Below are 24,632 nucleotides of genomic sequence, written 5' to 3' on the forward strand. Positions count from 1 at the left end.
GTGCTCATCTGATCTCCCTGCATTGCAGCATTTGCAAGCTTGCAAATGCTGCATCAGTTTAGCCTGCTGCTTTGGTGCGCTTCCTGCAGTGGTGCCCGAGGTGGGCTTGGCCTAAATCTGGCCCTGGCGATTCGCGTGTAATGTAATGAATAGGAAATTCGCCTGTGTTTTCATCATGCGGTTTACAATGCGAATTCGCGTGCGTTTTCACATTACGCCCTGTTTCCACCACACGCGGATTCTGGAAGACTCAAAACAATGCCTATGGGCCTGTTTCCACTAACGTGTTCATTGTATGGGAAAACTATGCATGATGCAGAAATCTGCATGAGAAAAATCCCATTTAGTGGCACATAGGCATTCATTGGAGGCAGTTTTCCAGAATCCACATGTAGCCACAATAGCCACATAAATAAATCTGGATGCAGAAAAACTGATGTAGAACTGATGCAGAATTAGTGGAAATAGGCCCTAAATTTCAATAAAAAAGCCCACAGGTGCTGACATGGTACCGCACATTTGGAAAAATATGCAAATTTGCATGTGTATTCGCGTTAAAATTTGCATCCGCCTGCGAATTTGTTTATGCGATTTTCGCAACAAATTTGCATTGCACTAGTGGAAGCGTAGCCTTCAATGAGGCATAAATTACTTTTCTCCTATGTTGCTGTCACTTACAGCAGATGGTAGAAATCGGAGAGAACTGACAGTTTTTTGACTAACCCAACTCCTCATGGGGGATTCTCATGGTTTTCTTTATTTTCAAAAGCACTTGGCAAATAGCACTTGCTCCGTCCAACTGGCAAAAAAAAGTGTGCAGTGAGCAGGGCTGGCTGGCCAGCATCTTTGTATAAATCCTTTGCAGAGAGTGTCTTTATAAACAATAATGGCCATGTTGAGAATCCCCCATGAGGAGATGGGATAGTCCAAAACTTGTCAGTTCCATCAGATTTCTATCACCTGCTGTAAGTGACAGCAGCATAGGAAAAAAGTTATTCATGGTTCAAGAAGACACGTACTTCTGATTTGTATGTGTTTACATGTATTTTAAATTTTGGCATTTTCGCGATAGTGGTCCTTTAAATAAGTATCGGGGGGGGGGGGGGGGGGGGGGTTGGCCTTGGGTACACTTTGAATGTAAAGGTTATTTGTGGATCACATTGCTTCAACCTTGTGCCAACCTTGAGGTTCTCAGAGAATCATGGAAACTAAACAAATGGAACAAAATAACAGGGCACAAAACAGATCCAGGCTGTCAAACCTCCTCTGTTAGGCCTAGTGCACACCAGAGCGGTTCTGCTGCGTTTTGCGATCTGCTTGCGGCTGCGCATACGCTTGGTCAATGTATCTCAATGGGGTGGTTCACACCAGAGCGGGAGGCGTTTTACAGAAACGCATACTCCCGGGCTGCTGCAGATTTTGGATTGCGGATGCGTTTCTGCCTCAATGTTAAGTATAGGAAAAATGCAAACCGCTCTGAAAAACGGCAGTTCAGAGCGGTTTGCCAGGCGGTTTTTGTTACAGTAGCTGTTCAGTAACAGCTTTACTGTAACAATATATTAAATCTACTACACCAAAACCGCTACACAAAACCGCAAAATGCTAGCTGAAACGCTACAGAAATAGAAGAAAAAGCGTTTCAAAATCTGCTAGCATTTTGCGGATCTGCTAGTGGTTTTTGGTGTGCACCAGGCCTTAGACCAGATTCAGAGTGGACATTCAGGTCTACCAATGCATAAGTGACTGGTTCTCTTCAGAGTGTGCCCCACTAGGCTATCAAGATCCAGAGTAGGATAGACTTCTACCCTGGTGGGGTTCCTTCTGTTTTGCCTCTGAACAGAAGCAGCACCCAAAGGTAAGCAAGTAAAGTTGGCCATACAATAGGCGATGATGGGCAGATTCGACCAAGAGACAAATCTCTCGCTGGTCGAATCTGATCTAAGAGAGGGATCAGTCAGCTGACCATACACCCCAGGCGGATTCCGATCAATTTCAGGTTGAAATCTAACGGGAATCGTCCGTGTCCGCCGTGTCCACTGCCTCGCCGCTATTCCCTGATGTATAAACGTGCATGTACTGTATGTGTGCATTTATACATTATTTGTCCTGTGTCTCGGTGCCCGTCCATCTTCCAAATCCACCGCTCTTCATTAGCTCTATAAGCACCGCCGGCGTGGAGCGTGTGTGACAGTCAGACGCGTCACGGCATTGTGTATGGGGCTGATGGAAAAGCGTCGGATTCGGAAGAAGAATGGGCACCACGACACAGCACAAATAATGTATAAATGCACACATACATGCACATTTATACATCAGGGAACAGCCTCATTGGGGGTTTCATCACATTTATCGCTCGTCCTGTTTTCGCTCGCTATTATCGCCACGCACCTGATCAAGCAAGTTGGCCCTACATCTTGCAGCATGTCGACACGAAATTGGTCGCATCGTCGCTCGGGTATGCACTTTGCGGCAGCGATTTTTATCCAATAGGATAATAAAAATTGAATCAGACGCTAAGTCACCTGATGTATGGCTACCTTTAGGCCTGGAACCCACTAGAGCATTTTTTTCAGCATTTAGGGAGCGCTTTAAGCACTTAAGCCTATCTGGACAAATATGTTCGTCCAGATAGGCTGTGTTGTTGCCAGTGCGCAGTGCACGCGATCGCGCGTGCGCTCCCGCCGCCTGCCGTTAGCCACCCGATCAATGAAAGGGAATATAATTCCCATTCATCGATCTAAGTCTCCTGCAGAAACACCGACGGCCTCTTATCAGAGACCGCGGTCTTTTTGAGTAAAAAGAAAAAGGTTCCCGTCCTCATTCTAGTTCCTGGAAGCGTGACCGTTCGCTTCCAGGACTTTTTGACTGTAGCCATCTTGTGGCCAAATAGTAAAACTACGCCCACATACATTTTTTGTATAAAAAAAAATGCATAATATTACATTTAAAATTAGCTGTTTCCCACACCAAAAATTACCCAAATAAAATTTTTAATTAAAAAAATAAATTCAAAAAATTAAAATTCAAAAAACAAAACAAAAACATATATAGTTACCTAAGGGTCTGAACTTTTTAAAAATGCATGTCAAGAGAGTATGTTAGTATAATTTTTTAAATTATAGGCTTGTTGTAATGATCTGCTCAGCTGCCTGTGCAGGCAGGCAGCTTTTTGACCATTGTTTAGGTTTGCATGCTGCAGGACTCTGGAAAGAAGAGCTTCTGTCAGTTTTGCAGCTTGTGCTTGCAGAGGAATTTGCATACGTTGTCATGCAAATTGCTTGGCCACATTCATTGGAGGCGTGTACTATAAGTACTATGTGTTTCCCACAATGCTTGGCTGGTCATAAGGATTCCTTCCTGTGAAACACTCCTGGAGGAGTGTCAGCCTTACTCTCTGTTTGAAGATCAGCTTAGAGTAATTCCTGGAAAACTGCACTAGGCAGGTTTCCTTAGTGCAGTTAGGATTGCTTATCTGTTTTGTTTGTTCTGTTGCGATTGTCCTGTCCCAGCGGTGGTCGACAGGAAATCGTTCTGATCTCTGTTCTTGGAGTATAAACATACATATATCCAGGCACATCGCCTCTAGTTAGGACATTAAATAAATTATTAGGGAAAGGGAGGTGCTGAAGGGGGTGTGGCTAGAAACAGCAAAAATCAATTAACCCTTTGCACACTCACATGCAAATGTTCAAACAAATGCATTCACAGATTTACTCATCCAGGCACAACTGTTATCCCTACAGCTAAATTAAAAGCCAGGGTTTTAGTTCACAGAAGAATGCATTCTTATGCTTAGTCACCTATACTGCGTAGAAGTACCCAGGTAAACATAGGTGTCCTAACTCTGGCCCTGTAACATGCATAGTGCAGACATGCAAACACATTCATTGCATCAAACCTATCAATGGATTAGGAGCACACATCCTAACTTCCTCTCCTGGGAAAGACAGTGCATCTTACCAATCGCACAAGGGAGCTAACGTTATGTGTCCATGTGCACCATGCGCATACACCAGCATAAGCTGTCTGCATGCTGACAAACATCTCGTCTGCTACGAACGCTTGCTGGAGGCTCGGTGAGGTAACCGTTAAGCAAGCGCTCGCTTCCTCTGTTTCATGTTTGTCTGTCAGTGGTTAGTTAGGCGTGCTTTTCTCTATTGTGCTTATCACGGTGAGACCGCGCATGAACGCGTGCACTGTTGCGAATGAGTGCGGTGTTCGCGTTCAGTTAGCGTTTGTTGTTTTCTTTACCTTCTCGTTGTATGATTTGCTGTGCCTTTGCTATTCTCGTGCTCTGCCTTGCTGTAGCCTTGTGTCACGTCTGGCGATCGCACCTCTCGCGATCGCGTTCCTGCTTCATATCTGCTGTGGTGTGTGCACCGTCGCGCGTTGGCGACTAGTTTGGTGCACACACATACAACCTGTCCCTTTGCTCGTTCTCATTCGCAATCGCTTCTCTTGCGATTGCGTTCTGCGCTTCGTACAATTCCTGTCTGGTATTTGTGGAGGTACAGAGGATTGGTTCCTCTGCACTCCCCAACGCCATCTGCCGACAGGAATTTCCCTCTACGGGTGCGTAGCACCTTTTGCTGGGTTCCTGCAATTATACGCTTGTGGAGAATTTCCGCCGTATCAGCGCACGCGTTCGGCGCTGATCACGGAGGAAGTTCCACGATCGTTACACTTGTAAATAGTGATGGACACAAATTGAAAAAATGCACCTTTATTTCCAAATAAAATATCGGCGCCATAAATTGTGATAGGGACATAATTTAAACGGTGTAATAACCGGGACAAATCAGCAAATAAAATACATGGGTTTTAATTATGGTAGCATGTATTAATTTAAAACTATAATGGCCAAAAACTGAGAAATAATGCATTTTTTCCATTTCTTTCTTAATCTTCCTGTTAAAATGGATTTGGAATAAAATAATTCTTAGCAAAATGAACTCTCCAAAGAAAGCCTAATTAGTGGCGGAAAAACAAAATATAGATCATTTTAGTGTGATAAGTAGTGATAAAGTCATTGGCGAATGAATGGGAGGTGAAAGTTGTTCGGATGCATAAAGTGAACAACACTGTGGACTGAAGTGGTTAAATCACTAGCGATTTCCCTAAACACTTTGCCAATGTTAATAAATGTAACAAATCCCACAGCAGCGATTGCGATTAGCAAAATCGCAATCGCAGGTCATGCAGCATTTTTGGAGCATTTGTGCTGCAATGTAAAGTATTGAAGCGCTGGCGAATCGATCATGAATCGCTACACATAGCCATTTGTGTGCAATTTCAAATGACTGCAAACTGTAAAAAAAAAAGTTATAATAAATTGAAAGGACCGATCAGAATTAAAATCGCTAATCGCAAATCGCTGTCACAATCGCTGCCAAAAAGCTTACACTTTTTAAAATTGCTACCAAAATCACCGGAAAACACTCATGAAATCACGTACAAAACGCTAATTAAAAATGCTAGAGATTTGAAGTGGGTTCCAGGCCTAAAAGTTCTAGTTAGAGCTTAGAGTACTTCAAATGATATCTTTTTACACCACACACAAGCCTCCCCCGAACACCTAACTAAATGCCTCACTGATGGGTCTCTACCATGGCTGGAGACGTGAGCGCCCCCAATCTCTAGCTGGTATTTAAATCTAGCTGGGAGGTCGGATACGTCTTAAGTGGACTCGACTGTATTACAAGCTTCTGTGGTAATACTGACCTGAATAGATCTCCATTTTATGTGCTTAAATATTCATAAGGAGCTTTGCAACATTAATATCTTAGATAGCTTACAAGAACACTTAAATAATGCGCTCTGCCTCCCTCTCCCCCCAAAGAGAAAAATAAATAAATAAAAGGGAGGCAGCCATTTCCAATTTGCGTAATGCATTGGACCACTTTAATAATTGTTCAGGGATTTAGGCAGTGGTTCCGCTGTTTAGGAGCACAGAGTGTAATTATTACCTCGCCCGCTCTTATCTTGTGTTAATCCTGCTTGTTTTAGATTCCTAAGTGGAAGATTAGTTAAGTTGAGTCCTGGGAAGGGATGGGAGAGTCGGATACCTCCAGCCGCGGCCTTCTTCGTGGTAGATGCGGGATATGGAAGATGTTTTTGTCTCTGAAGGGTGGAAGTACTCAGACATTTAAGCAGCAGGATCAGCCATTCTACCCCAAGAAAAAAAACACATATATAAGTAGATAAATACTTATTCTGCTTACATAACATATGAATTGTACTGTTCACATTTTGATTTCAGTGAATTTTATAAAGTAAATAAAGAGAAAACTATTTCAGGCATTTTCCATCTTCACTGCCTTTGACTGAAGCCAATTCTGATATCATTTCCTACCTTGCTCTTTTTTATCCTAGAAACTGCACTTTCATATCTAGCATGCTTTGTAAACACATGTGAGCACTGCATAGATCGTATTTCAGCAGGTTCTACAGAGGGATGAGGTGTGTTTTCCTTCTCAGCCTCGTGTCACACTGAACTGCCCTCAGCCAATCAGTAAGGAGCAGGAATGTGGAAGGGGAGATAACAAACTTCCCTCTCCTCGGTAATGTACCAAATGGAGCCAGGCTGACTGAGATAAAATTTATTACAGCAAAAATATTTATGATTATATTGGAATGCTTGCAATGCAGGGTCAGACTGTAAACTGCACAATAAACACAGAGCAGTCAGTAAATGGAATTTGAGCATTCAAGTATTCTATGGAAGAGGTCTAGGAAGTTGGCCAAGTTAAAAATAATGTTTGCTTCTCTTCTTGTACTTTATAGCCCCCTTTTTCAGACTCACAACAGTCACCAGCTATAAAAACAGATCCTTCACCAAAACAGAGACAAGCGTATAGGCCAGACCCTATTCAGTTACTAATAGAATAGAGTAGTGCTAAAAAAAAAAAAAAAAATTAACAACACAGCATTGCAGCAATTTAGTGGGAACATTTTCAAACACAAGGCAGCTGCATAGCAGTCATGAATCATTTGGTACTACCAGATAAGATCATTTCAGCTCATACATGTTAATTTATGTGTTCAACAAAGTGCTAAATGAACACTCAAAACATTCATACGGGTGTTAGTTTTTTGTGAATCATTAGTAAAATCTGAAAATTCCTAAAAAAAAAAAAAAAAAAAGAAAGAAATGCAAAAAATAGAGCCAGCAAACATTGTAGTTATTATAGACTGACTGCAGCTGTCACCCTGGTTATACTGAAGTATACAACTAACAAAAAAAGACACGGCACTCAGGAGCTGTATGCCGCAACAAGCTGTATTGGAGCAAGCGATAGCACTACATGTTTCGGGCGGAGCCCTTCCTCAGCCAGCAGATAGAGCCAGCAAACATTGCAGTTATTATAGACTGACTGCAGCTGTCACCCAGGTCATACTGAAATATAGCTGGGGGGAGGGGGGGATTCTGAAAGGTTGATTAAATTAGCAGTTGTGTGATTGCCGTTTCATACAGGTTCTTCCCATAGTTATTTTTTTATTTTAAGAAAAGGGAAAAAAATAAATCAATACATAACGACCAGCTAACGCCGACAGGCGGCGCCTGGTCGTTTGTGGTTTTGCATGGAAACGGCCGCTCGTTCGAGCGGCCAGTCCATGGCAGTTCCCGATCGCGGCTCGCACACGTAATGTAAACACGCGGGGAAGAAATCCCTGCTGTTTACATCAATACGGCGCTGCTACGCAGCAGCGCCGTAAGGGAGATCGGTGATCCCCGGCCTCTGATTGGCCGGGGATCGCCGTCATTTGATAGGCTGAAGCCTATCCTATCCGGCGCAGGACGGATATCCGTCCTGCGCCTCACATAGGGGAAGGGAGACAGAGGTAAGGGGAGGGAGTGCACAATATCGCTGGGGAGGGGGGCTTTCAGGAGCCTCCCCCCCCCCCCCCCGCAAATCACAGGCAGCCGGCGGCGATCAGACCCCCCCTGCAGGACATCCCCCTAGTGGGGAAAAAAGGGGGGAAGTCTGATCGCCCTGCCTTTTACCTGATCGGTGCTGTGGGCTGGAGAGCCCGCGCAGCACAGATCATTAAAAAACCCTGTGGTCCTTAAGTGGTTAAGAATTTAAAAAAATAGATGAGACATCAAAAAATAATTGATATTCGCCATATAATTTGTTCATGTTGCTTGATCCACAATGAGCCTGCAGGTCATCATCTTTACTACTGGCAGACATGAAAAAAAACACAGCACCAACTGCCATTATCTGTTTCCACACCCCCTAACAATGCGATGGCTAAAAGTTTTTTTTTTATATAAAGATATACAAATGCACAGAGGGAGATACTGGTTGCTTGGCAGTTGGAAGCAACTGTTATTTCCCACAATGCAATAAGGTTCACAGACAGCATACTGTCTGGACCTAGGAATCTGACATCACACTGTGGGAGGGGCTTCACCACAATATCAGCCATACAGAGCCCCCTGATGATCTATTAGAGAAAAGGTAAAGATTTCTCGTGGTAAATGGGGTTATAGTCTTCAGATTGGGATGAAGTTCAATCCTCCGTTACTTTCAATAAACTCTCGCTGTCTTAAATTTACAGTATTTAAAAGAACAACTGCCGTCATATCTGGAATGCACTAACTGCTCAGCAACTCTGACAGTGATCTGATATGACCCAGGTGAGATCAGCAAAGCCCAATCACATAATAGCTGATCATTCGATTGTTGATTGACTGAGTACCTATTTGCTGGACTTAACGATATTTGCATTGGAGACGCTTGAAATTTTGGAGGTGCGATAGTTAATCCGCCACAGTGTACCACCCTTTTCTCTGGCTTCTTGCACGGTCCGGATAGGTTTTTACACCTTGTCATATTCTACTCCCCTGCTTTTCAGCCAATATCTGATTTTTAATTAGTGGTGTGCTCATTTACTGTACAGTCACTTGAATATTTAATGATTGTGTTGTTTTTACATCACTAGGCACTAATTACACAGCTAGTTAAGTCTGTAATGGAAGGGAATCCTGTTTCTCATTTCCTCTGGAATCTTACTTTTTTGTACTCAGAAATTAATGAGGTTCAAAAAGAAAAATTTACGACCCTGTGTTTTCAGCAACAGTCACATCCTCCTGCAGCGCTGCGCTGGTGTACTTCCCTGTGCAACTCAAATCCCTCCATGTATGGTACACTATGTAAATATTGCCAGTGTTTATAGCGAACCTGAAATGGGGAGGGGACGAAGAAGTAGACATTGCCTCTGCAGTTGGTAACCTTGAAGAGACTTCTGTTCCCTTGCATTTCAGACTGGGCATGTCCAAGTAAGGTCCGCACATGCCCAGTAGAACTAAGTCCTTTTGCATGGCTTTTTTCCTCTGTCCACGAACGCTTCGTTCTTACTGGGCATGTCCAGATGTTACTCACACGTGCTCAATCCAAGAGCACTCATACACAGAAGAAGCCTGCATTGTAGGCAGTGGCTAAATAAGAATGTATTTATTCTTAAAAACGTGAACGCAAACACTGCACAAAAGGATTTTGTGAGCGTTTCACGTTTATCCTATACCTTCCATGGAGGCAAAGTCGCCTCAAAAATGGCACAGGCGACGCTTCTCTGAGCGGATCGGAAACAAACCACTCAGATGTAAACTCTCTCATAGATAATCATTGCACAAGCGCTTTCAGGGTGATTTTGAAATATCGCCAGCGCTTAAAAAAAAAATCAAAAATGGGCCTCTAGTGTGAACGAGCCCTCAGAGCAAGAAGAAATGCTGGGTTTCATACCGCTTTAACGCCTACATAGACTGACAGGGAGAGTTTTTTTTACAGACCCTATCCTGATCATTGTACGCTGCTGAAGCCTGGAAACAGTTACCCGATGTTAGTGAGCAGGGGGGGGCACTTAGGTGGGTACAGTGATTTCTAGGGAGGGCAGTGCCCCAGTGTAGCACCGCCATTGGTTCTGAGAAGTCTCTGGACCATCCAGAAGCTCCCCTCTACTGAGGCAAGTCTCAAACTTTTTCTGGTTTCCTTTAAATTTAGAAAGGCTCAGTGCTGTTGCGTTTATAGTGGAACTAGAGAACACACCCTCTCCTTCTTAACCTCTCTCTGAACCATTTTCTAGAAGTCAACAGACTAAATGCACCAACTCACCACACACTTGGAATTATTTGGAAAGATGTTTTTATTTTCTGTACATGCTATTTTGTTCTTTCTATTAGTCCGGCCCCTTTCCTTGTGACCAAAGACCTCTCCATGTGCAGGGCCGGCCCGTCACTTTTTGCCGCCTGAGGCAAATTTGGCAGAGCTGCTGTAAAATATCAGACACATAATGATCATTTACCTGACCTACCATGAATCTAAAAGTGTACGCCCAGGTTAGGTCCTATTGCCTGGCCGTATAATGATGAGTAAACAGGGATAAGTGGACAGCTAGTGTTCCAGTGTGCACGATGAGAGAAGGAGACACCTTAGCCTCTCGCCATACCTGGTTCCTTGTAGAGGAGCTGGCAGGGGCATAACTACAAATCATGCCCCCCCCCTAATTGATGGGGCCCCCAATGTTCATACCCTTTCTCTTGCATACCCCTAGTGACCTTCACAGCCTTGGAGCCCAACTTGTAAGGGTCATAACACAAGTGTGGACATCATAATATTCACATCCATAACATGTAGTCCCAAGAACACCTGATCTGAAGTTTGGACCCCTCTATCGGAGGGAGTCAAGTAATAGTTGGGGCCCCCTTACAGCTCTCAGCCCCTCTGCGGTCGCAGGGACTGCCCCCCTGTAGTTACGCCCCTGGTTACTGGATTTGATATTGAGGCCCTTCTGTTCTTTGCAAGAATGTGAAGAACAGAATAAACCAGTGTAAAAATTAAAAAAACAAGATAGAAATAGGAGAGACTATTTAGAGTAGGCCGGTCAGGACACCTTTGGCCTCACTGGATGCAGGCTGTCCATCAATTGGCTGCTGCTGTACCACATCAGCAAGGAGACACTTGGTTGAGCCCCTCCATGATGCCAGCTGCTAATCTGGAAGTAAGGGCCGCGATAGCCGGACGCTTCTGTGACAGCCCGATTATCTTGACCAACTCTGTCGAATGTTGCCTAAAAGTCTGGACCCACCACAGAAGTGAACACTACTGCACATTTTGAACTGGAACACTTTAGCCACCACTGCCAGAAGCCAGCAATCGGGATCCTCAGTCATCCATCACCGCCGTTTTCTTTCATGAAGAACTGGGTCATCACTGCTGAATCTTCACCTCCCTCTGTCCACCCCCCCCCCTCCTTCACCACCACCCTTCAATGTCTTCTTAGGGATAACAGATGGTTGCCAAGTGCGACTGGTGGCACCGTAGTATGGCAGCATCGGCTCTAGGCTTTCAGACATTTTCCCCCTTAATCTCATCACCCCCCCCCCCCCCCTAGAACCTGTATGAGCCAAAACCAATTCTCCCCCCCCCCCCCCCAAACACACACACATACACACCCTTTGTACTTGGCAAAACAAAGTATTCTGATTCTGCCTATGGGTGTAGGCGGCACATTGTCTTCCTATTTAGAGTATCCTTTGTCATGTTTGCCCGGCGTGTACAAGAAGGCATCTTTAAAGACTCAGAAGACTAATTTGTGTAAAGGTTTTCATATTTCAAGGAACATCTCGATCGACTGGAAGGAGTTTCATAAATAGCTACGTTATTGAAAAAGAAAAAAAAGGACAACCTGATTTCTGGCTCATAGACCCTTTGCCTCATTATGTCGCCTCTACTGCTTTCCTCTGCCTGAGGCCTGAACTCTTATGGGCCATTTAGCATGCTAAGTAGGCTTCTACCTTATCCTTCACTGTTAGAGGAAAGTGAAAAACATACTGATAGGAAAGAATTGCTGTAGATACCCCATCTATCGCCGCTGATAGTGCTCATGAGTGCTCGCTGAATATGCTGCGATAAATCTATCAGCAAATGGCCGAGGACTTCATTGCCGGAATCAGAGTCTGCAGCTAAAGTAAATCTAGCCTGTGAGTCACTTTCATGGAAATGCTACAGATACTTCCGCTGTAACATCATTTTTGCTAAACAGAGAAAGATATTTTTAACATTTAGGTGCACGACCTCCCCACATGCAGAGTGATGAAGTGTATTTTACTGGCTTTGGGGGGACGTAGTGGCATAACTACAGTTCATGGGGCCCCCCAAATGTTCATACCTATTCAATTGCCTCACCTTTTTGCCCTTTATGGCCTCAGGGCCCATCTCACAGGGGTCATAAACAGGGGCGTTGCTAGCCCTAAAGATCAGTGGCACGTGCCCTGGATCTATTCTGAGGTGCTCCAGATGTCTCCCAGGCAGAGTCAGGCAGTGGGTGGATATCTCTTCTGTACTTCTCCCAGTAGTGTCTGAGAAGGAATCAGAAGTTAGAGCTCCTAGAGTCTGATTCTTGAATGCTAGGGGGAGAATTGCCAGCTAGAGAGGATCTCTCCAGACTTGGAGAGTGGATGGTGGAGATTAGTAGTAACTCCCGCTGTGCTACTCTGCTGGGAAGGGAGGATTCAGGGGAAGGAACAGTGAGGGCACACACACTGATGCATGCTCCCTATGGAGGCTCTACAGCTTCCAGCATGTCACCACCACTCCCGGCATGCCCCATAGAGGCACCACAGCACCCAGCATGCATTTTTCTTTTGTATTAATGGAGAGGGGGGCATCATCCAACATTTTCCTACTTACACCGCTGTTAAGTTCATGTAAATTTGGCTCCACCCATCACCACACCTACATTCTGTTGCGTGGTCACACCCATTTTTTTCCTGGAGTGTCCAAAAGTGCCTCGGATCTGTTACGATCCTAGCAACGCCCCTGGTCATAAAACAAGTGTGGCCATCATGATCTTCAACGCCCATAACAAGTGTAGCCACAAAACCACCTGATCTGAAGTAAAGTCTTCTGACTGTATCGGAGGAAGGGAAAGTTAGTAGTCGGGGGCCTTCCACAGCTCTGGGCTGCTCCTTACTAGTTACACCCCTGATCCTAACATACTGCACCAGGTTGTGCTCCTGGAGTTCTTGTTCTTTTGTTTTCTTTGCATAGAGCACTCCTGATAATAGCCTATAGAAACTTCCATCCTGGCCACATGGACGGTGAGAATAATGACGTATTCCCGTCACTGAAGAAACACCTAAACTTTCAGATATTTGTGAATCTATCTTCAGACTGCACATCAAGGCTTTCTCCGAACTTCCTACAGTTTTATGATCGTCTCTCAAGTCCAAGGCCACAGAAGAGCCATAGATCACAGCAGCAGTACTCTGGCATTCATTAGCCGCTAATGCTGTCCTCCCTCACCGTCATTAGCAAAAAAATGTGACCTGACCTGTGAACTGTGAGATTGATTGTTGCCTGTAATGGTCACCAGCCCATTTTCCAATCAATGCCGGGAGGGAACATCTCTGTTATGTTGGGTTTCTTTCTCATCTAAGATATTTAAATTATACATAGGTATAATGCTTCTTAAATGTATCTACCACTCTCTCTCCCTCTCTCTCTTTGTAGTTATGTAATGTCCTTCTAAAATTATGGATGCGGCTTTGGCCATCAGACAGGGCTTATGGTTTTGAGATGAGGAAGGCCAATAAATTATTTTGCTTTCAAGAGTTTAGGAAACGCTCTGTAACACATTAGCGGTTAAGGCGAAGGTTAGATAAAGCTGAGGGCTTGGAGGACCGGAGCTCCCCGGGATGGAGCTGGACTTTCCTTCTGTCCATTAGTCAACTTCGGAATGAATAGTCCTACGAGTCAGTAACTACTGCAGAAGGTGATTCATGGCAGGAATCCTGCAGCCGCAAGAGTAGCACAGCAAAGAGGACCTGTCAGGGGCGGCCGCGATCGGGCAGAGTCGAGGCTGCTGGCGCTGCTTCTAAACCATGAAAAGTGGGCTTGTTGTTGGGGTGCCTTTTTGGTTGTTGTACTCTGTATAGGCTGATTCTAGTTATGAATGAGTGAGCTAATATTCATGAAGTCACTTCTTGCTCGTGTCCACTAATTTGTAAGAGATAGGGGACCCAGGGGCGAATACTAAAGCTAAAATTGCACACTAGGAATCTCGCCGGCGGCCTTTGGCCACTGAGCTTTGGGCATGTCTACAAAACCTATTTGGTTGGTGGCAGGCCTGGATTTACATCACAGAAGCGTATAGGCACAGATGTCCTGGCACCTCGGTGAGCCCTAGCTGAGCTCAGGCTAAGACACCGCGGAGGATTTCTCAGGCCCTGGTGGGCCGATTTGTAATTTTTCTTTGTTACACGCAGCTACCATTTGCAGCACATATTGGGCATGTTGCAGGGTGTACCTAAAAATCATGGAGCCCTCACCAAAACTTTGATGGGCCCCCAATGTTCATGCCCTTTCCCTTGCCTACCCCTGGTGATCCTCATAGCCTGGGGACCCATCTCACATTGTCATATAACAAGTGTGGCCACCATGATCATCACACCCATAACAAGTGTAGCCACAAAAACACCTGATCTGACTGAAACTAAATGCAGACAAAACTGAAGTCCTTCTGATCAGAGGGCAGAGCATGACAACAAAACACCTTAACCTTCCTGGCGGTAACCCCGAACGTAGTTCGGGGTAAGCCGCGCAGGAGGTTTTCTCAGGCCCTACTGGGCCGATTTACTTAATTTTTTTTTTGCTGGACGCAGCTAGCACTTTGCTAGCTGCGTCAGCACACCGATCGCCGCCGCCCCGCGCTCGATCGCCGCTATCCGTCGGCCTAGGCTCGCTACATGATTTAAAAAAAAAAAAACTGCTGCGCTGCCTCCTGGCAGAAATAATTAAACCGCCAGGCGGGTTAACTTGTACTCTTCACCACTGGGAATAGGAGGCACGGATCTACACAGCTCTGATCATGTGCGTAGCCTGGGAGTTTCAATTGATGGGGATTTAAACTTCAGAACTCAAATCTCTGCTGTGGTGAAATCATCCTATTTTTACCTGATGAACATTGCAAAAATCAAGCACCTCATCCCCCCAGAAGATCTGCCAACCTTAGTCCACGCCTTCATCACATCCCGACTGGACTACTGCAATGCTCTCTACACTGGCCTTCCAAAAAAGGTCTTGTACCGCCTACAGCTGATACAGAATAATGCTGCCAGACTGCTAACCAACCAACCCCGTCACTGCTACATAACGCCAGTCCTGCATTCCCTTCACTGGCTACCTATAGAATGGAGGGTCCTATTCAAGATCGGCCTACTGACATTTAAATCCCTGAATAATTTAGGCCCTGGATACATGAAAGAAATGTTACAGCTGCGTAGCAATCCCAGCATTCTCAGATCCACAGGTTCTAATAATCTAGTCATACCCAGAGTCCACTTGGGAACTTTTGGTCCCAGAGCCTTCTGTCATGCTGCCCCTACGTTTTGGAACTCCTTACCTCAGCAGATCAGGACAGCTCCATCTCTAGAGGTGTTTAAATCCAGACTGAAAACCCACCTGTTCAGTTTGGCATTTGCAGAAATATAACTTTTGTTGTGTGAATACTTCATCCTACAACCAATTACTGAATCTGAGAGAGCCTAAGTGCTTTGAGTCCTATGGGAGAAAAGCGCTATAGAAATGTTATTGTATAGAACAGGCCTGGAAGCGTAGAGATAGCGTAGTCTGGAAGGCCACACATGATAGTGTGGCCTGCAGAAGAAGGATAGGGTTAATGGAATAAGGGGGTGGTGCTAGGGAAGTAGTGCGAGGTTTGAATAGGGGGTGGGGGGGCGGAGTTTTACCAGTCAGGCAGAAGGAAAGGAAGCTGGACGTACCCTTTGCCTGCAACATGGAAGATATCGAGGCCTTGGTGACCCGGATAACCGGGGGGTCGCACAGGAGGAGCGGGAGTCCAGCGCGGGATACCCAGGTGCCCCCTGCTAAGAAACATTCCTCGGGGGGCTCGGCCAGGGGGAACCCCAGAGGCAAGAGCGGGGGATCGAGCAGCAGCAAGCGGGGGAAGGCAGCGGAGAAGGCGGGAGCAGCGGCCGCTACGCAACAGGCCTCTCAGGCGGCGAGAAGAAAGAAGGGCGCCAGCTCCAGTCGCACGGGCACCGCCTCACCGCAGAGCGGGGCGGTGGCCCATAGATCATCCCAAGGAGACGCTCCGGCCACCAGAAGCAGGAGCCAGGACGCGGTGGCTGGGAGCAGCTCCGGGAGCGGCCAATCGCAGAGCAGTGCACCCCCCAGCAGCCGGGGAGGGCAGGATGTCGGCCAGCGAGGCGGTGATAATGGAGGTGGCAGCAGCATGGCGGCAGATACCATGGGAGCACCGGGATCCGGACCAGCGGTCGGGCAGGGCGGCCCCCCTGCGCCACCAGGTGAGGCCAACGTCAGCAATGTTTTTGCCAGCATGTCAGACAGTGTGGGTATGGGATGGCAAGCAGGGAGGGTGCAGGCCACGGGGGTGGCTCCAGGTAATGCGCAGGCGGTGAATTTACCCGCTCTAGAATCATTTTTTGCAGGCATGAGGTCTCTGTTGGGGGGGGCGCCAGCGGGACAGGTTTCGCCAGTGGGGGCGTGGGCACGCCCATTGCAGGCACAGGCGCCTGCGTTTTTTCAGCCTACGGAGTGGCAGTCAGCCATCCTTGGCGGGACGGTAACCGACATGCCTAGCCAGCAGTCAGGTACATTTAATTCGCTAGGGGTTGCGGGGGGGGGGGGGGGGGGGCAGCAGCACAACAGGTGCAGAACAGGGTGATGTTGCCGCTAATTGGGGCAGGAAGCTCTGAGGTCGCAGTGCAGACCAGCGAGGGCGAAGGGGAGCTTGAAAAGGCGGGGGAGGCCGAGGTTATAAGGTTGGCTGATGTGTCAAAAGCAGAAATGTATGTGTGCCTCAGTGGTCCATTAGGTGTTCATTTAAAGGCGGAGGTTCGCGAAAAAATTTGGAAGGGGGAGTTTGTCGAAATTTTCTCCCTGTTGCACCTGGCCAAGTTTAATTTGGATAAGGTAAAATCTACCGAATCCAAAAAAGAGGAGGAGGAAAGGCGTAGGTATCGTTTGATTCCACGTACCTTTCAGAACTGGCTGCAGGCTTTCGAGATCCTGGCATGCGTTATTGGGGAGAAGAACCCGGAGTGTTGTTCAGCCCTCTTCTGTTACCAGAATGCTATAGGTGAGGCTTATAGGAGGTATGGAGGGGATGCCTGGCTGAGATACGATGAGGCATTCAGGCAAAGGAAGGCGGTTCGCCCTTCGGTGTGCTGGAACCACAAGGATATTGAACTGTGGATGAGCCTAATGATCCCAGCTACTGGACAGCAGTCCTTTCGGGGTCAGGAAAGTGCAGGGTCCTCAGGTAAATCAGTCAACAGGACAAAAGGTTTGTGTTGGCAGTTCAACGACGCCACATGTAAGTTTGGGTCATCCTGTCGGTTCAAGCACGAGTGCTCGGGCTGTGGTGGGTCACACCCTGTGTCCAGGTGCTACAAGCAGAAACGAGGAAGGACTTCAGAGGCTGGTAACAAGAGGGAGGACGCCGGTGAGAGTTCTAAGGATGGAGCCATTTCTTTGTAAGTACCCGCGTACGGAAGATGCTAATTTCTTGCGGCTGGGTTTCACGGACGGCTTCGTTATTCCCAGCCGCTGTGCATCGCGGGGCGATGGGCCCCATCGTAATTTAAAATCGGCATGTTCTTTACCGGAGGTTGTGTCAGGTAAACTATGGAAGGAAATTAAGGCGGAACGGGTGGCGGGTCCTTTTAAGTTTTGCCCACTAGAGGGATTGATCGTTTCTCCCCTGGGGGTTGTCCCTAAGAAGGAACCAGGGTCCTTCCGCCTTATCCATCACCTGTCTTTTCCGAAAGGGTCGTCCGTTAATGACGGTTTGGCGGAACAGGACACATCTGTGGTGTACACGTCATTTGACGTTGCGCTCAGGTGGGTGAGAAGGTTGGGGCAGGGTTCCCCTTTTAGCCAAGACCGACATTGAGTCGGCTTTTAGACTGCTACCTGTGCATCCAGCTAGTTTCAGGTTGTTGGGAATTTTCTGGCAAGAAAATTATTTTGTCGACCTATGCCTCCCCATGGGTTGTTCTATCTCATGTTCGTTTTTTGAGAAGTTCAGCTGTTTTGTGGAGTGGGCAGTAAAGGAAGTTTCCGGGGTCCGCTCGGTCATACATTACCTGGACGATTTTTTGTTCATGGGGGCGGCGGGCTCAGCTGATTGCTCCGCTGCGTTGGATGCGATGTATCATGTGTGTAGTGATTTTGGGATCCCTCTCGCCCTTTCTAAAACAGAGGGTCCTTCCACTGCGTTAAAGTTTTTGGGGATCCAAATCAATACGGATACCATGGAATGCAGCCTTCCGCTAGACAAGGTCAGTGACCTTCAGCTTACCATCAGGCTGATGGTGGACAGGCGAAAAACCACATTGCGCGATCTCCAGTCCCTGCTGGGTAAATTGAATTTTGCCTGTAGGATCATGCCAATGGGTTGCATTTTCTGCAGACGGTTGGCGAGCGCGACAGCGGGCGCGGTTTCGCCCCATCACCGTATTCGGGTGACGGCAGATATGAGGGAGGATTTGAGAGTGTGGCTCACTTTCTTGCAGGACTTTAACGGAAGAGCCTTCTGGATGGAGGAGGAGGTGAGTAACTTTGAGATCGAACTATTTACTGATGCCTCTGGTGCCCATGGGCTTGGGGTGTTCATGGCAGGAGAGTGGTGTTCGGCCCCATGGGGCCCGTCATGGGTTCGGGCTGGCCTTACTTCTAACATGGTGCTATTGGAACTGTTCCCAATTGTTGTGGCGCTTCAATTGTGGGGAAGGCGTTTGGCCAACAAGCGCATACGGTTCAATTGCGACAACATGGGGGTGGTTTTAGCTGTAAACAAATTTTCGGCTTTGTCACTGCCAGTGATACGAGTAATGAGGCGGCTGGTTCTTTTGTGCTTGCAGTTCAATATTTGCATTTTTGCAGTACATTTACCTGGGGTCGACAACATCATTGCTGATGCCCTCTCTCGATTCCAGTGGGACAGGTTTCGGGAGGCAGCTCCTACAGCGGAAGAGAGTGGGGTTCCTTGTCCAGAAATGATGTGGAAGATTCCTTTCAAATGATTTCCTTGCTGATGCGGAGATCGTTGTCGGAGTCGTCATGGGCAGCGTACGCGCCGGTGTGGAAGCGTGGGACGTTTTGTCGGCTCAGGTGGGCAAGTGTACATCTGATGAAGATCGCTCGTGCCTGCTCCTATATTTAGTCGGAAAAATTTTTGCGGAGGGCACGTCAGCTTCGGCCATGGCTAAAAAATTGGCGGCATTGGCCTTTTTATTTAAATCTAGGAATCAAAGGGATGTGACGAAGGATTTTAGGGTGTTGCAGGCAATGAAGGGATTCAGGGCGGGATCGATAACAAGGGATTCGAGACGCCCGGTCTCGTTCGAAATATTGGAAAAATTGGTGGCGGCGCTGCAGGGAGTTTGCTATTGCCAACAGGAGGTGGTGCTTTTCAGCACCGCATTTGTGCTGGCTTTCTTTGGGGCGTTTCGTGTGGGAGAGCTGGTCAGCACGTCTAAAGTTCAGGTGGGGGGCATACTCGCTGAGGATGTATCAGTTCAGGAGGAAGCGGTTTCCATAATGTTGAGGAAATCAAAGACGGATCGGTTGGGAAAGGGCAGGATGGTCACGCTTTTTAAAATCGGAGGTTTACTTTGCCCCAGGGAAAATGTGTTACGTTTTCTGCCTCTCAGGCCGGCCTCTGCACCGGTTTTTCTATCGCACAAGGACGGGTCGCCGCTTACCCGTTTTCAGTTTTCTGCAATCTTCCGTAAGTGCTTGGTAAAAGCAGGGTTTCCTCCCAGCAAATTTGCCCCCACTCTTTTCGCATCGGAGCAGCTACGGAGGCGTCGCGTTGGGGGCTTAGTGAGGAGGTGGTAAAAAGAATAGGCCGTTGGGACTCCATGAGATATAAATCATATGTTCGTATGCATTTGATGTAAGTACGTTTGTTTAGGAGAGCGGGTGGTGTTTCCGTTTCTCCCCCTTTGTTGTTTGTTTTCTTGTCTTGCAGGTCAACCAGCCCTGGTGTGGATTTTCGGGCATTCTTATGTCTCCAGAGGGGCGCGAAGAGCTGCGGTTCGCCCGGAGGGGCGCCAGCTAGGATTCCCGAGACAGGAGGTCCGGATACGGTGGCTGGGTTTTCCTGGCATGTTGTGGGCTCGGGTTATGCCCGAAATCAGGAAGTATGCACAGTGGGATAGGGCCCCCGATGTGTTGGTGTTGCACGTGGGAGGTAATGATGTGGCAAAAAAATCGACTAGGTGCATTATCCGAGATATTAAGTTTGACTTTTTCAGGCTGAAGCGGGAGTTTCCGGCCACGGTTTTAGTGTGGTCGGATGTCATTGCCAGATTCTCGTGGAGGGTGGCTAGATCTGTGCAAAGAATTAACAGGGCCAGAGTAAAACTAAATAAGGAAGTTGCTAAGTTTGTGACGCAGAACGGGGGAGTGGCGGTCCGACACGTCGAGTTGGAAAGTGATCTCCATCTACTGCTTAGTAGGGATGGAGTTCATTTGAATGACATTGGAACGGATCTGTGGGCGTTGGGGATTGAAGAAGGGGTTCAGAGGGCGCTGAGGGTGTGGGCCTCTCTGGCATGAGGGGTCACGCCAGTTCGTGGTGGAGGGGTAAGGGGCTCCAAAAATGATCGATTCTGGGGGGATTTGCCTCAGGTGCAAATCTACCGTTGGTGTTTATCTTCAAGTAAGAGTGACTCGGTGGGCAAGCAGCTGTCCCTGAGCCAGTGACCGCGGCGGGGGCCGGTTACAGGCTGCTTGCCAGTTATCCTGGATTTCAACAGGTGGTGATTATACGGACCCCTTACCTCAGCTCTCTGAAGTTATATGTTTCAAGTTCTAATATTGTTAAATAAACGGGCTGCTCTGGCCTATTAAATCCAGCTGGCTGTCCTTGTGTATTATTGGGTTTTATCCGGGGGTTGGGGGTGTTTTGGTATCCGGGAAGACTAGGCCATTGACACTATCATGTATTGTATCTGAAGAATGGACCCCTTTATCAGTGGGAATGAAGTAGTGCCTTCTTGTACTCCTTGGCAGTGTATAGCATGCGTTAGAAAACTATCACATGATCAAACTGTGATAGAGCTTTAGGGCTGCTCAAAACCGATCCGGATGAAATTTGGATAGTAGCTATCCGGATTTCTCCCAGCAAACCTGTGCGGGGTGGGCGGGGAGGTTTAATCTTACCTATCATGACGTCTTCTTCGTCCGACCCTCGGCGCCTCCCACAATGCGGTCCAATCCGGGCGTCACATGACTATACACTTCCTCCTTCAACCCGGAAGTAGGAAGTGTTTTTAGTTTCATCCGGATCGGATTTGAGCAGTCCTACTTCCGAGTGGCCTAAAATTTCCAAGTTGCGGCAATGCGGATTTGCCAGTGCCAATTTCCGATTACCGCTTTGGAAAGACAACTTCTGATTGGAAACTCGGAAATCGCCTGAATTTTCTGACCATCCCTAACTTAAAGAGACACTGAACGAGTGATTTATAGCAGAGAAAATAGACCTGCAAAGCTCCTGGGCTCGCAGGTCTTCTTTCCTGGTAGAGGCAGAGCTGTGCGCAGTAGCTCTGCCTCCTCTCCAGTCAATCTCTGATTCTCACACACACACACTGACACACACACACACACACACACACACACACACACACACACACACACACACACACACACACACACACACACACACACACACACACCACACACACACACCTCATCCAACCTTCCTTCCATTAATCTCTTAATCTCTCTAGCATGCAAAACTATTGCCACTAAATGCAATGAGTGCCCTGTTTACTGGTGACTTCTCCATCTGCTTCTCAGAGGTCGGTCTCTTCCCAACTACTGGAGTCCATAACAGCTAGAGCACTATAACTTTATACGGTCCATTATTTCTCATTCACTCACAGTGTAAAAGCTTCGCAATGCTCCCATAGTTTATGTTCTCCTTTTTGGAGTTAGTTTATCAGCTTCATTACCACACATATTAATAATTTACTCCGTATTGATCTCCGAGAATCATATTCAAGCAATAGTTTCAGCGTACACTTCTGAATGCCGAGTCAGCAAATCTAAGCATGCAGCAACAAGGCCACCAAACGTCTTCTGCTGATGGGCCCAGGGAATTAAACAGCATTTTACTATTTCAGATGTAAAGGTAAAGTCTCCCGACGGGTCCTTGTTCCCCTAAAGATCTGATTGAGGCCTTGTTCACATTGTGTTTCGTCCGTGTGTCCGTCCACGTTGGGCTTTTTTTGAGGCGTCTTTTTTTCTGATTCCCGGCGCTTGGGTGGGCGATTCGTTTTTGTGCTTAGCGGTTTTCTAAAGTGTTTTTTTCAGTGGTTTTGTAATTCACTCCCTGACGCAAGTCAGGAAGTGAACTGTTTGACCTGGAAAAGAATAAATACAATGTATTTATTCTTTACAACGTGAGCACAATCCCATTAATGCGCGTTTTCGTATGCGTTCGCCGATTTTCCTACACCTTCCATTGAGGCGGAATTGCCCCGAAAATGGAACACGCACCGCACACGACCCGCGCTGATATGAACCTTCTCATAGACATTCATTGGCCACGCGGTCGGGGGGCGTTTTGAAAAACCGCAGGCGGGTGAAAAAAAGACGAAAACACCTGCAGTGTGAGTAAGCCCTAACAGCTCTTGCTAGATTGGGTACTGCAGACACAAGTGCAAGTATTTGCCACTTTTGGGGGGGCTGACAGGCTGTCTACAGACCAATTTAAAGTTTATCTGAGATCAGGACACTAGGCATATTTATACTTACCATCCTCCCCGGCCACTCGGTTGTCCTGGACCGTGGTAATCTGGCCAGACACGGGCAGTTGCGGTCTTCTGCGCATGCGCGGCTCGGCCACGCATGCGCCTTAGCCACGCTCCCGCCCCAGGAGTGTTCTGCGATTGCGCAGTACTATACTGCAAAGATGTAGAACACTCCTTGGGGCGGGAGCACAGTGGGGTGCGCGCACGTGGCCAGGCGTGCATGCGCAGAGGAGTGCGATCGGCCTGATTACCGGGGCTGATTCCAGGAGAACGGAGCAGCCAGCGAGAACAGTGAGGGAACGATCCAACCTCATGGGGTTAGAGGAAGTCCCAGGTAAGTATAAATATGCTTAAATATATAAATATTTTAAAAATAGCTGATCTCAGGTTTTCTTTAAATAGCAACATTCTGCCTGGAAGCGATTATTTGCTTCTCTTGCATTTAGCATTCAGTTGAGAGTGATGTGTTGTGATCAGTTCAGGGTGATTCCCCTGGTGGTTTGAGCACTGGGGTCTACCTGCACTGCCCCTTTGGTGTTGCATGCTGGGTTGGGGGTCCAGGGTGGTGGCTGAGCCTGGGGGCCCCACCTGTCATGTGCACCAGTGTTTGTGATTTTAATCTTTATTTTGTAGCTTCCAGTGTTTAGATCAGTGGTAGGGAGGGGGGCGTGAGAGGGCTGCCTCTAAGCGGTGCCCCCAGGCAAGTGAAATATTTGCATCATTCGCAGAGATTACAGGGGCAGCATGTTTATACTGTGTGTTTACACTAACGGCATGCAGTCAGAGTAGGAGGAGAAGCGAGAGGAGAGCGAGCGAGGGGAAGATGTCAGCATTGGGGGAAAGCAGCTTGTTGTGCTGTGTGAGGAGTCCGACAGTGATTAAGGAGGAGGGAGGCAGAGGAGCAACAGTGTTTCATTTGACTTGCACAGCAGAAGGGAGGAGGTGGCACTGCTGTCCTGACTGAGGAGGAATGGAGTGGCTGAGGGTGAGCAGTGTGTTTGTCACAGAATCACTGCCAGCCAGTGTGCTATTGTGTTGAGCTGCAACATGTCATGTGAGAACATTAAGTGAAGCAGAGTAAATTGTTGGGTGCTGTGAGATGATTCCAAATTGGGGGGGGGGGGGGGGGGTTGTGCATCCTCACATGTTTGCCTCAGGCAGCAAAAAGTCTAGAACTGGCCCTGGGTGCCCCCTACTGATCACGTAGTCTGTGATTATGTGTGACCAAGCTCTCTCTCCTGTCTATGGCTGGATTGTTTCAGATCTTGCCAGATTTGGTACTGCAGACAAAGGTGCAAGTATTTTCAATGTTTTATTGGCTGACAGGCTGTCTGCAGACCAATTGCAAAGTGCTGAAAATGAGCATTTGCCTCTCTTGCATTTATCATTTTACGATGGGGTGGTCAGTTGAAAGAATTGCCAAGTATTCCCTGTGTGTAAAATCATTTATCTTCACTGCAGAGAGCGGTAATAGCTTGCTTATCTCTTATTCATCGGCAAAGGCAAGAATCTCCCTGTGCCTGTGTCTTCGCTCTGACCCCTCCTTCTGCTGAACAGACACATCGCCCTGGCAACATCTGAGTCACGTCGGCTGAACAGGAGGAGGGCAGAGTGAAGAAACAGGCAGGGAGATTCTTGCAGGAGGAGAAGGAGGTTACAACTAGAATAATTCATATTACTAGTCATGATTAATCCAACCATATGACTACTTGGTCTCATCAAGTTTCATAGCCGTGTTTATTAACTTTCACTACTGTTGCGCACACATCTTTCCCCAGATGGAAACTCCGTCCTCTTTTTTTACTGAACTGTAAAACTT

The 24,632-nt window shown here is 47.3% G+C and overlaps 1 protein-coding gene and 1 long non-coding RNA gene across 9 annotated transcripts in view; one reads left to right on the top strand and one right to left on the bottom strand.

The window, feature by feature from the left end:
* The window catches only part of ST8SIA5 (ST8 alpha-N-acetyl-neuraminide alpha-2,8-sialyltransferase 5), a 989,793-nt gene that overhangs the window by 220,871 nt on the left and 744,290 nt on the right, over positions 1 to 24,632 (top strand). The window lies entirely within an intron of this gene.
* LOC137531529 (uncharacterized) overlaps positions 5,891 to 24,632 on the bottom strand; it is a 296,668-nt gene continuing 277,926 nt past the window's right edge. For all 8 annotated transcript variants that reach the window (XR_011023669.1, XR_011023668.1, XR_011023667.1 and 5 more), the window contains one exon: positions 5,891 to 6,167. This is a non-coding gene — a long non-coding RNA (uncharacterized lncRNA). The remainder of the gene's footprint in view (positions 6,168 to 24,632) is intronic.

This window comes from Hyperolius riggenbachi, chromosome 1, assembly GCF_040937935.1.
Source record: "Hyperolius riggenbachi isolate aHypRig1 chromosome 1, aHypRig1.pri, whole genome shotgun sequence".
NCBI classification, from domain to species: domain Eukaryota; kingdom Metazoa; phylum Chordata; class Amphibia; order Anura; family Hyperoliidae; genus Hyperolius; species Hyperolius riggenbachi.